This window comes from Triticum aestivum, chromosome 1B, assembly GCF_018294505.1.
Source record: "Triticum aestivum cultivar Chinese Spring chromosome 1B, IWGSC CS RefSeq v2.1, whole genome shotgun sequence".
NCBI lineage: Eukaryota > Viridiplantae > Streptophyta > Magnoliopsida > Poales > Poaceae > Triticum > Triticum aestivum.
The window spans coordinates 650007361-650020357 of record NC_057795.1 but is presented as its reverse complement, the minus strand read 5'-3'; the positions used below and the strand labels follow the sequence as shown (position 1 = coordinate 650020357).

General features: G+C 47.5%; 2 long non-coding RNA genes and 1 pseudogene across 2 annotated transcripts; 2 read left to right on the top strand and 1 right to left on the bottom strand.

The window, feature by feature from the left end:
• Positions 1-3705: 3705 nt before the first annotated feature.
• On the bottom strand, positions 3706-5823 carry LOC123081550 (noroxomaritidine/norcraugsodine reductase-like; annotated as a pseudogene).
• A 701-nt stretch (positions 5824-6524) lies between these two features.
• On the top strand, positions 6525-8032 carry LOC123098587 (uncharacterized). Its single transcript, XR_006447867.1, has 3 exons — positions 6525-7091; positions 7201-7270; positions 7347-8032. It is a non-coding gene; the product is annotated as an uncharacterized lncRNA (long non-coding RNA).
• A 1901-nt stretch (positions 8033-9933) lies between these two features.
• LOC123098583 (uncharacterized) lies at positions 9934-12672 on the top strand. The gene is made up of 4 exons (XR_006447853.1): positions 9934-10234; positions 10949-11024; positions 11135-11186; positions 11818-12672. It is a non-coding gene; the product is annotated as an uncharacterized lncRNA (long non-coding RNA).
• The last annotated feature ends 325 nt before the right edge of the window (positions 12673-12997 follow it).

Sequence of the window (12997 nt, the reverse complement as noted above, 5' to 3'; positions counted from 1 at the left end):
TGTATGAGGGCCCGGTACGACGCTCCGGTGGCATTGCTACCCCCCAGGGCCCCCGTCCCGCCTAACCCTGGAGCGGTTGACCACGAGATCTAGCCTTTTGACTTCCCACGGACGGGCTTTGACCAGTGGACCTCTCCACCCGGTTGTGTTAGGTCGGCCCAGAGGGACACCCGGGAGCAACATCCGGGCCAAAACCACAGCTACATCCACTCCGTGTAGACCCGACGCATCCGTTTCCCCCCTCCAGGTGCCGGCGGCGGCGCCGTCCATGAGGGGGGGCACACCGCGGATGTGAGGGGGGTCACTCTCTGGAGATGGGTGTCGGGCGTTTGCAACTGCCACAAAACTTCTGTCGGCATAGCTATTTTTGATTTTAATAAAATATAAGGATCTATATTTAAAAGAACATGGCCGCACATTATTAACGTGCTCGAAAAAAATACAAACTATATATATATATTCATAATATATGAAAAAAATACAAACTACATATATATTCATATGTATGTTTATATTTAACATGTTACATGTTAGTTGATATAATAATACATAAAAAAGCATTAAAAAATATGTACCGAAAAAAAATCTAACTATGCTGACGGCCTAGCCGTCGGCATAGATCCGACCAGCGTGCCGCGGATCACTGACGTGGCAGATATGCCGACGGCAGCCGTCGGCATAGGCTCTGCATGGTGCGGCCTGGATCAATGACGTGGCCTGCGGACCTATGCCGACGGCCCCCCGTCTAGGCCGTCGGCATAGCTCTGACGCCGTTAGCCAGGGGGTGGCCGGGCCCCACGTGTATGCCGACGGCCTATGTAAGCCGACGGGAGCTGTCGGCATATATGTAGCTAGGCCGACGGCCATTCTATGCCGACGGGTGCCGTCGGCTTATCTCTACGTAACCCGACGACCTTTGTACGCCGACGGCCAGAACCAGGCTGTCGGCATATCTCCCAGGAAGCCGACGACGGCCGTCGACATTGTTTTGGCCGTCGGGGTATGGCCCTGTTCCGGTAGTGAGACTCGGTTATTTGTCGCTCTGTGGTCGAGTTTTGACTTGGTTCGGCCGGAGAGCCTCGATCCTCGTAGCACATATGGCAATGGACACGCATGCGCTACACCAGTGTTGCCGGCCGGTTAGAAAGCACTGGCCAGATCTCTACGGTTCTTCTCTCTCTTGGATTTGGATGGCCAGTTTGTGAAAGTGGCCAAAATCAAGGGTAGAGTGTACCGATAGTTTGTAGACCTGTTTCACAGAGTTGTTTATCCAAAACCATCACACTTGAAGATAGGGTAACAACTTGGTACCAAATTCTAGTCAGGGCATACAAAATCATCGGAATTGCGCCTAATGCGTAATGTGAAGCACTGATGCTCAAATTAGGTCGCGAAAACAGCAAAACTGATAGATGGGGCCCGCTTGTTGGGCTGTCGTGGCAAAGACCAAGCAGCAAAAATTTTTTTGACCAGTTGAGGTGGCAGATGAGATGCGGCCCCACCTGTCATTGACTAAACGGTCATCTTCGTCCCATATCTATTCCACTGGAGCATTGTGTCGAGCAGGTTGTGACCACCTGAGCCCATGCGAACTAAGAGGTCCATGGCCATGGCAGCCGAGCCCCTGCTCAAGCTAGGCGCAACCTAGCTCGACGTCCAGATCCTCCTCTCCTTTTTCCCTTCGTCTGGAGCTCGCTCTGGGCGCGAGCTACCTCCTCCCATTTCTCTCTCCCCCGACGCCACCTCCAGGAGCTTGGCGCACGCCGGCCGGTGGCAGAGCACTGATCACAGGTAGGCACGAAACTCCAGTGCGGACAGGGGAGGACCACCCAGGCAGCAAGCATCTCGCGTAGTTGTCGCCATCCCTAGCGGATCCGTGGGCGGTGACCGCGGTGAGGCACACATCCAGCTGCACCGCCTCGAGCACTTACAGGTGGCAAAGGTGCTCCTCCACGGGGCACCGCCGCGAGCAGGGCGTGACCAGGGCCTCACGACAGGCGTCGTGAGCAGGGCCTCCCGACGGGCGTCGCGAGCACGGTCTTGGCCATGGCGCTCCACATCGGCGCTCGTGGCTGGGGCCTCCTAGTGGGCGCCGCCAACACGGGGGCGAACCGCACGCCCATCAGTATAGGCATGACCAGGGCCTCCCGGCGGTCGCCGTGAGCACGGCGTGGCCACCACAGTGTGCGAGCATGGGCACGGCCGCGAGCACGGGCACGGCCACGGCCAGGGCCTCCCGGCCGGCGTCACAAGAACGAGCGCGGCTAGGGCCTCCCGCCGGCACCGCATGAACGGGCACGACCAGGTCTTGGATGACCGACGATCAGTATGGGCGGCGAGCGGCGGCGGCGGCGGCGCGAAATGTGCAGATGCGTTGTCCACACAAGCATTCCACGTCAACCTGACAGGTGGGCCCAAATTGTCAGTTTTGCTGTTTACCAGAGCTTATCAGAAAATCAGTGCTCTCCATTACGCATTAGGCGCAGTTTCGGTGGGTTTTTGTGCCCTGGCTAGAATCTGGTATCAAGTTGTTACCCTAACCCCAAGTGTGGTGCTTTTGAGTAAATAACTCTGTTTCAGACAACCAATTTTTTTTTTTAATCACACAAGTCAATGTACATCCTAATTGTGCAGAGACCCCGTCCGTGTACTTATTGTGTTCGTATCTTCTTGATATGACGACATTGAGTCAATAAAAATACCTTTTATCAGAAATAATAGCAATTTGGTTAGACTCGTCAGATGAGACCCAAGTAGAGTACGAATGTGTCTCACTAATAAGGTTTCTTTTTGGACCACCAGACTTTTCAGACTGCCCTTTTGTGGCGACTGCATTCCTCCCGTTTCTCCCCCTTCTAATCCCTCCTCCACACCCCTTTGACCGTTGTCCTCCCTCCCTCCATCTTATGGTGGCGCTGCCCATAAGCGGGTGGAGGGAGGTGGGAGGGGGCTTGGTCCCTGTAGTGTCCATAGTCACTACATAGTAGGTTTTACTGTTTTTCTTCTACTTGTGATTGTGGCTGATAGGGGTTGAAGTTGAAGGCCGGTTGGGCGGATCAGAGGGTGCCACGGTGGTTGTTCCCTTGCTTTCTGCTGTCATGGCAACGGTGGAGAAAGGGTGTGAGCACTTGTTTCAGTCTCCAGTGCCAGTGCTAGTTAACGCCATATCCGAGCTTTTGTGTTGCTGGTGTCTTCCAGTCCTATAAAATCGAGCATTGTAGGTGATTTTCGTGCATGGCACGGCGGCGGTTTCACGTTCCACCTCAAAGCCAGCGTCGCTAATACTTGTAATAGCACCGACGGCTAGGGAAATCACCTTCAGTGTCATGGACAGTGCAGGCGGCTTCGCAAGAATAACCTCATCCAATGTTTTTTTTACCGCAGACGGTTTCATACGAATCACTGTCTTTAGTTTTTTTCTAATATGTACCCATCCCTGCTATTTGCTAACTAGCCCTGCAACTGAATTAGAATTGAAATTCAAATCAAACAGTGAAATTCATATAACAGACAAACAACATAATTGTTCGACACAACAGTGCTACATACCACAGATAAAACAAAGTTGAAACAGTTCAACATGATAAGTGATAAAACATGTTCTATACAACATATATCCCAAATAGCAGTGGTCCACTTAAGCACCACCGCCTCTTGCATACGGAGCTCTAACACCTCCAACATTAGAATCATGCTCGTCATCCTCTAACAAATGGATCGACCACCGTCAATACAAATAATTCGGCCAGTGATATAGGATGTCGTGGGCATACAGAGGAAGGACACGACCGACGTGACCTCCGCTGGCTTGCCACTATGCCCCATTGGGATCCGCGAGTACTCTTTCTCTAGGGCCTCCGACTATCTGTTGGATCGAGAACAACCAAAGCCGTTGATATTTCCCCGTTATTTTTGTATAAGTGTAAAATATTTTAACAATAAATTATGTTATATTAGCTGAGTAATGTCAGTAATTGTTGCGTATTTTTGAATAGTTTCTACGTTGGATAAAAGTTGGCAAAGAATAAATATAGTCACGATACAATCTCAACATGTACATCTTTGATCATGTCAGTCATGATCATGGATGGAGCAACACCGTTCACACGAATATTGTCTCTAGCCCACTCAGTGGCGAGGCTCCTTGTAAGTTGGTTCATTCCTCCTGCATGTGAGCCAAGGCATATAGTACTTGTCAGCTGTATATCTACCTTTTGTAATGCTATAAAGTGTGAAGCATGGAAAGCCAACTGAGCCTGCAATAGAGGAGATGTTGACGATGCTTCCTCCTCCGCATATGGAGACGTTGAGGAGGAGAGGGTGTGCTAGCTGACTGAGAGCATCTCTAGCCGTTGAGCCCCCCAGGAGGCATTTTTTCGCCGCCTGGGGGCTGTCGGCGATAGTTTTTGTCTGGGTGTCAAAAAGTTTCCACTCGTTGTCCCCCCCACCCCGTCATATGTCTCTCCTTTGCCGATGCCGCGCCGATCCGACCGTCCCTGCTCGCGTGCTGCTCCGCCCCGCCTCGGGCGCGTCCGATCTCCTGCGGACGGCTCCGCCCGCTGCCGCAATGCTCCAGGCCATCCCCGGCCTGGCCGCGCCTGGCCCTCCGCCCGCCTGCGTCGCCGCGCCTCCTTCACGCGGCTCCGCCCGTTCCAGCCCAGCGCCCCGCCGCTGGACCGCGCCCCGGTGGCTCCCTGCTCGCGCCTGGTCGCGCGCGCCCGTGGCCGCTGCTCCCGTGTCCGCGCCTACTACTAGACTGCTAGAGCTAGTTCTTGCCGATCTTCAGGCCGTGAGCATGCAACAAGTGTGGTCATGCACGGGGCAAAGAGCACCGGATCACCACTACCTCGCAGCAGCAACAGGTTGGCGCGGCGATGAGCGGCGGCGTGGACAGCCACGGGCACCGGCGCATCGCTATCGCACAACATGCCCGCCTCCGCGCCGATCATCCACCTCTGGGACTCCACGACGCTCCTCTGGGACCTCAACGCCACCCGCGACGCGCCCACGCTGGCTCGCGCAGAGCTGGCCTTCCTCTGGGGGCCGTGCGGGACGTCGTCGCTCCTCCTCGAGTTCGTGCTCGCCAAGCTCGGCGCCGTCCAGGGCGATACGCCGGCGGTCCAGGACTTCAATGGTTGGCCCGAGGAGCCCACGGGCGAGCTCAAGACGCGCCCGCGCCTGGCCGCCGCCGAGGATGGAGAGGAGGAGGAGGAGGAAGGGGGGGAGGGGGGGCGCCCGGCACGCCACGCCCCACGCACCGCCCGGCGTCCCGCCCTGGCCGCTGCCAGTCGTGCCCGTGCGAGGGGCCGGTGCCGCCCGTGCGTGGCTCGTCGTGGCCGGCGCGCTCGAGGACTCCTCCGCTAAGTCCTTCACACTGGCCAAGACGGGGCGACAGGAACGAGGACGGCGGGTTCCGGCGTGGCTGGAGCTGCAGGAGAGAGGCCATGCACGTGGTGGGCCTGTGAGGAAATGAGGAGAGAGAGTGAGGAGAGAGGCTGACGTGTGGGGCTTTTGCATGCAAAAAAGAGTCCCGGCGCCCCCAGCTGCTTCTCAGCTTTCTGGGTTTGGGTTGGTACCGCCGGGCGTAAATTTGGCTAAATCCGGCGCTATTTCAGGGTCTGGGGGCCTGACTGGGCGAAAAAATGCATGCCGGTGATGAAAAAGGCCTCCTGGGGGGGGGGGGGGGGGGGCTTGGGGGGACGGCTGGAGATGCTCTGAGGTGGAAGCTCGACGATAAGTTAGTCTCCATCAGATGCGAGTAGTTGTTTTCGTTAACTCTGTAGCCACTTTGAAAAACAATTGCCCTGCATTGTTCACCTGCATCGTAAATGTTCATTGTAAGAGATATTTTATAGTTTTCATGAATATTTTTTGAGCTTATGTATTACCCCCTTTGTTGACTTATTTTCATTTGTTAAGAGAAAACTTTAAACAACAATAAGTAACTTTATTAATTGATTCATTTGGTACAAAATTAAGGTTGTTTACTTCATATTAAAATTGCACCTAAACCGAGCTCTCTCATGTCTTCGGCCGTCGGATTTCATGTTTAGACCATTTCTGGCCGTCAGATAGTGTTTCAGGTCCAGTTTTTCACAACCTGGTCCGTCTGTCCTAATGGGCCACTATTCTCGTGGTTTTTTCAAGACATGTGGGTGATTGGGCTGCTATACAAGCCTACAATATGCCAGATATCATTTCACTGATTTCTAATATTGTTCGTCCGGTTCTATTTATTAAGAACAGTAAAACTGCACCTAATTCCTGCCCTCTCACGCATTCGTTGCATTTGGCCGTTGGATTCTGCATCTCGGTCATCCCTCGCCGTCTGATGCATCATTTCCGTCCGCGTGGGCTGCTCCCGGGCCGGCTGTTCTTGGGCCTCTATTCCAGAGGCAGAATTCGATGCCCCTCGTTCACTGAACATGGTGAACGTCGGATCTCGAAAGTGCGTTCGTGATTCTACTCCCTATCCACCTCCTACCACCACTCCCCTTCGCGAAGCCCGCCCCCGCCCCGCTACCCCTGAACCCTTCCGTTCTTGCCCTAGGTCAGAGAGAGAGAGAGACAGAGGTGATTGATGGCGGCGACCACTTGCGATCTACACATCTGGCTCCCTTCGATCCTTCTCTTCTCGCGACCTATGTGCGTGGCCGCCATGCCTCTTCTCCGGAGGGCGAAGGCAGGAGAACGTGAAGACAGGCCAGTAGGAGAAGTGGGGCGTCCCTCACGACGAGCAGCGGCGGCCGAGATGACACGTCAGCTCGCCCAGTGGTGAGCCGGTTCCCAGGCGGAACTGTTGCCAAAGATGGCTGCCACCCTTCCCCCCTACAACCATGCCAGTACGCTGCCACGCCCTCCCCTGCACCTGCGAGGAGGAACTATAGCAGGAAGAGAAGGAGGAACACTCATCTATCTCGCTGCAGGTCCCCATCTTTGTTTCAGCCTTTATCTTGTGTTGATCTATCCATGTGCCACTCCTGATTGCCTCTAACTGCTGCAATTCTATAAAAGATGAAACTTGGGACAAGATGATCAATTGCTCCCCATGGTTCAGATTGTAAGGAAACACATGGTAAAAGATTAGCAAGGTTTGAATCATTATAATTATATCTCTCTTTGTTTTCTAATTACCCATCCAAAGAGTATTATTCCCCAGCGAATGCCAAATGTTTGATACTTGTTCTCTGGTTGTTTCAGAATTTCTGTCGGATTTACATTGGACACATGGTACTGTTTAACATCTGAAAATTCTTATCTTAATTTCCAGGTAACACCTTCCCCTCTACCGCTTTCAATTTAGCTCTTTAGTTTCATACAAGTTGACGTTATTTTTATGTGGGTAGGGCAGCACTGGACCAGAAGGAAAAACCAAAACCGAACATACATTGCAAGGTCAATAATGAAACAAAAATTGTTGTGGAGAAGAGCGTGACTAAGTCGAGCAAGAAGAGCAGCAACAAGTCCTCGACCATGAACCATCATATCTACTTTGCCGCATTGCCACGCAACGTCGCCCGCAAACCTTTACTCAAGACTCTGTGCACCAGCAAGGTATCATATCGCGCTTCTTGTGGTTCCATCTTATGACTCCAAAGACCCCTTCCAAGTCACTTGGTGCAGGTTATTGCGTATGCAAGAGGGCCATCTGAATTTTGTTGAATGCCATGTATGCTGATGATACGAATGGAAAAGCCTTTGAAGGATAGAATAAGCAAGTTGTTGGCTGCATAGACTGCACAACTTTCTGCACATCAGAATCCCGGTTTAGAAGATATTCCGGTGCACATTTACAATTTTTCATGGTATTATACATGTTCAGATTGTTGCTGAATTACATGGTTGATTTATGCACATGAAGCCAACCTTGGCACATCATTGATGACAGGTGCAGTGTTTGTGATCTGTACTAAGCACTTGCATTGTAATTTATTTTAGTGAGACCGTGAAGGATTGTGTATCACTAGAGGTGATGTGAGCAGTATGTTATGCTATAGACATATGAAGTTTCATGGAATTATTATTAATCGTGATCAATAGATGTTGAAGACTGTAAGGAAAATTTAGTCCCTTTTCTCATCATACATATGTAGTTTTTTTCATGTTTGTTATAGCAAATAGTGGTTTGGATTTATTTTAACAGTGGTTCCTTGTTGTGTATTGGCATGCTTATATGGCTCCTCTTTTGTACTGGACATAAAATTTATAGCTCAGTACAAGTGTATTAGCTCAAGAGGTATTGGAGCTGCAGGTTGGATACAAGCAAGTACAATTTTAAACATGTCGATATTCCCCAAGACTGATCTTCTGTCATACTACTTAATTAAACATGTTGATTTATACTAAATACCCTGAGTGTGCTATGGTTACATGTTTGACTGCACTTTTGTACAATATAAAACTCAGCTTATAGTGAACAATGGTAGAGACTTTCCTGGTTACTTAGAAGACTCAAGGCTGTGTTGTTAGGCTGAGTTTGAAAAGTAGTCTGGCATCAAAGTCAAATTATTTTCATATACATATGTTTGGAATTATTGTTGTGGAAATTGATCAGAGGTACAAACATACACGATTCTTCTTGTTATAAAGCAGTGACCTATCATGAAGTAGTGTCCTACGCCAACACATAGCTTTCGACCCGGATACTTTGGCTAAGTTAATCCTTACAATGGTGTTTCTCCACTTTAATTTATAATTCTCGTGTTCCCTACATACTCCCTTCGTTCAGAATTACTTGTCGTAAAAATGGATGTATCTACAACTAAAATACATCTAGATATATTCATTTTTTGGACAAGTAATTTCGAACGGAGGGAGTACATATTTCAGGTTACTACCATCCTTCCACTTTGTGAAGTCCAGTTGCTCCTCCTTTGTTCATAGTTCAGTGGCAGCTATAAATCAAACCGAGCTACAAATGGACCCGCAAAATTTTAAGAAACTAAAATAGTACTGGGGTTCCATGTAGTCTGAGCTACAAAGGAACTTTGCGAGTAGACAGAGTGCCTTCTTAGTATATTTCTCTCGTTGGGTTATTCCTTACCATTGATTGGAGTATCTCTTATTTCAAAATGGAAGGGCCCCAAAACACTGATTTCAGTTTATTTTATATTTCTCTATAGTTTATCGTGCATATTGGCGTCCCTCTCACAGATTCAGGTCACGTAGAGGATCACGGTGTGATTGAGATTGGTGGTCAACAGTGGAGGTAAGGGGCACGGCTAGATGATATGCACACTCTCGGCTGCTCTAGATCTACAAGCCTTGTCTAAGTGGGAGTGGTTGAGTTCCCTGTTGAGAGTAATTTTCTTCCTTCAAGGCGTTGTCGTGGAACTCCGCTTTTGCACTCTTTGAGTGAATACTTGGATAATATCCAGAGCAGGCAATGGTGATATGCCCGTTGGTAATCCCTTTAAAAATACTTGTTCTTTAGACTTCAATGTAGAATATTACATGCCCTAAGGCATTGATTTTTTTAAGATAATCAATATTGTCCAGAAGTACCCCCTACTTTTATCTTTATATTTTTTAAATATTCTAATGTCTTTCTTCAATTCTTGCGGGAAATTTTGTAGGAGCCAAAAAATGCCACGATCAATCATGAATGTATTCGCCAATCAACCTAATTCTTGCAAACAAATGTCTTCAAATTACTCCATATCCCTAAAAACTATGTGCCAAATAGACGGGTGCGGCAACGCGCACCAGCAACGATCTAGTTAGAACAGTATAACCGCACCTAAAGCGAGCACTCTCAGGCCACCAGCAATTTCAGCCATCAGATACTGTATTTTAGAGATTTCTGGCCGTTGATCAACTTTTGGTCGCGAACTGGGCCGACTCTAGAAGAAAAAACCGAGGCCTGTGGTTGATTGGGCCCATTATCACGTAAAGCCCATGTGTTTTAGCCTCGCTCCGCCCTCTCACGTTTCCTCGTCTCCCACAGGACCCGGGCGAAACGCTCCCCCCAACCCACACAACGCCGCCGCAAGGAACCTCTTCCCTCCTCTCGCTCGCTCGGTGGTGAATCCTCTCTTCCTTGATCGAATGGGGCGCGCGAGGGAGCCGATCCGCGTGAGGTGATCCAGCGCGGCGCGCTCCAGTCGAGGCGCGCGAGGGGAGACGAGGCACGCGAGAGGATCCAGCGGACATGCAGGAGGCGGGTGAATCGGGGGTCGGCCGATCGAGCTGATGCGGGCGATCCAATTGCGAAGAAGCCATGGTTTACGCTTAGGTTGTTGCTTCATCTTTAAGATTCTTTATTAGTGTTGTTCTTTCTCATCCAAATTGATGTAGGCGTTCTAGGTTGACGGATTGGAGTTAGGTGCCGCTGGCTTAGTTTTCATTTGCTACAGAGAGTATCATTCATCCTCCTCGGTGCTGATGTTTTCCTCGTGCACATCTAATTTTTGTCAAATGTAAATGAGGAGCACAAATTTTGGTTCTCTTGATATCAACCAACAGTAGCAGCAAGCCTATGTAATTTTGTAGTTTCGGATCAATCAGACTGTTACTCTATGAAGTTCGGTATGGTTAGATGGCATTGAATTAGAATTTTGCTATCAATCTGGCTGCTGCATCTACGACTTCCCCATAGTTATTTTTTTTGTCTCTCTTCAATTGTATTTGTTGATTGGTATGCTTTTGTGTATGCAAACCTGAAATCATGTGCCTTTGCTTACTGTCTCCATTAGACAAGAATAATTGACAATCTGATAGGAAGCAATAGCAACAAATGTTCAGTTACAAGCAATACCAGTAGTAAGAAGGAGAGCAAGAGTAGCGTGGACTTGACTACTGTAAGCACGCAAACAAATCTATTTACTTGTGAGTACGAAAATTGGTGGAGCATCAATGCTTGCTCAGCTGCAGCAACAGTGAAAGTCCTAATTTTCTCTTATACGGTTCACTAAGCATGTAACAAACATGTGATGTATTGTTTGATCAGGGTCGCGCACGTCCTACACTGTAGGCATACCGGCAGCCTACCTGCTAGACTATAAGTGCTGCACGTTGGCGTGATGGTACTTCACGATTTCTTTCACAATTTTTTACCTTTTTGGGGTTTGATTACATGCTAATAGTGTGAAAATAATCTTGATGGATGGGAATCATCTTTGGTATTCTGGTGCAGGCCGGTCCCGTTGTTCTTGGCCATCACATTCCACACCAACTGGCAGAATGAGGTATATCTTCAAAGGTTGTAGCTTGGCTAGGCCATTTCTGTTTTTCAGATTTAGGATCATGCGTGTAAGTATATAAAGTAAAAGTAAACCATGATTTGTCAATTGAATATGTGTATGTATGTATAGGCAACAAAGAAGAAAAACAGAGTCTTCACTTTTCTCTTCCAACGGATCTCCTAGCGAAATGAAGATATCTATAGGTGCTACTGAAGTAGCCAACATATGCTTAGTATGGAGGAGAGCGTGCAGGTGTACAAAATAAGGAAGCAAATGAGATCCCGAGAAAATCCACATACAAGTACTCCCTCCGTCCGGAAATACTTGTCATCAAAATGAATAAAAGGGAATGTATCTAGCTGTATTTTAGTTTTAGATACATCCATTTTTGTCCATTTTAATGACAAGTATTTTCGGACGGAGGGAGTATATAACAATGTCAATGCTATATTGTTCTTAAATGAAAATTACACTAGGTTAACCTTTAATATACTTGGAGCATCGATGGATTTACATTTGTTTTCTCAACAGTCTAATTACTCCGTGTAACTCCTGCATCCATGTTTGTAAGTGATATTGCAGTTTTGGGGGTAACTGCAGGGATGCAATTCTTGATCATGAATACATTTTTCAGGCTGTGCAACTGACCGAAGCAAAAGAAAAGGACTTCAGGTGCTGATTCTAATTGGGTCCCATAAAGTGCCTCTCTATTGGTAACTTTGCACCTAGGAGTAGGAATATGCAAACGTGATAACTAATTTATGCTACATATTTTCTCTTTTGGTTAGATGCATGCACACATGCGCTTCTATGCAGTGCATTTGCTGAATGTTTCATGCTATATTCAGTTGACAAGAATAGTCAGTCAATAATGATTTAGATGATAATTCAAAATATTGCACTTGCTAGATTTATTGCCCTATCTGGATAATAAAACATTTGATTTGTTTGCAGCTTTTGCTATGCCTTCACGAAATAAGAAAAAAACTAGACTAGAGGGTTCTTTCATCCTTTTCTTATGTGCATTCATCTTTCAACTTTTTTCTTATGTACTCTCCTCAACTCCCATGTTTTTTTTCTGTACTTGCAACCCATGATCACTTGTACGCAATCTTTAATTTTTATCCACTTACGAGAGGGACGTATCTGCTGCACTTGGCATAATTTTGTGCTAACCTATAATTAAATTTTACATCGGATATATACAAGTCAATTTGATAACATTTCTTCAGGATGCCCAAAAGCATTTTTACAAGGCTTCCCAGTTGTAATATTAAACATTATATTCAACCTGATACTGAAGCTCACATCGTGTATGTCCAATCTTAGAGCTACAATAACAATCCAATATGCTGTCTATGGTAAACAAAATGAAAGGGTTGCAATTTCTACCATTTTTCTTTTTCTGTTAAACTGTTATTATTATAGTCAACGTTCTTTGTAATCTGAAAGACTTTCATTTGCCGTAGTATTATAGGTATTAGACCGGTGCTCCAGAGGTAGGCTCCGAACATTCTTATTAAGTATATCATCATGTGAATAAATAGACGCAAGAATAGAGATGTTTTTCACAATGTTTTGTTACTATGAACAAATCATACTCTCGTGGGTTTCTACTCACTACTGTTTGGAGTACCCCTCATCTCAAAAGAAAAACGAGAAATTGCATGAACATTTTACTTTGGCATGTATTTCATGTTTAGTTTTGTTTATCTTTTGACCTCATCAGGCACAATGAAACAAATCACTTCAAAATAAAATGTTAACTTTATGTGCATATTACTCTGTCAATGTATTTGCATCAATCCATAATA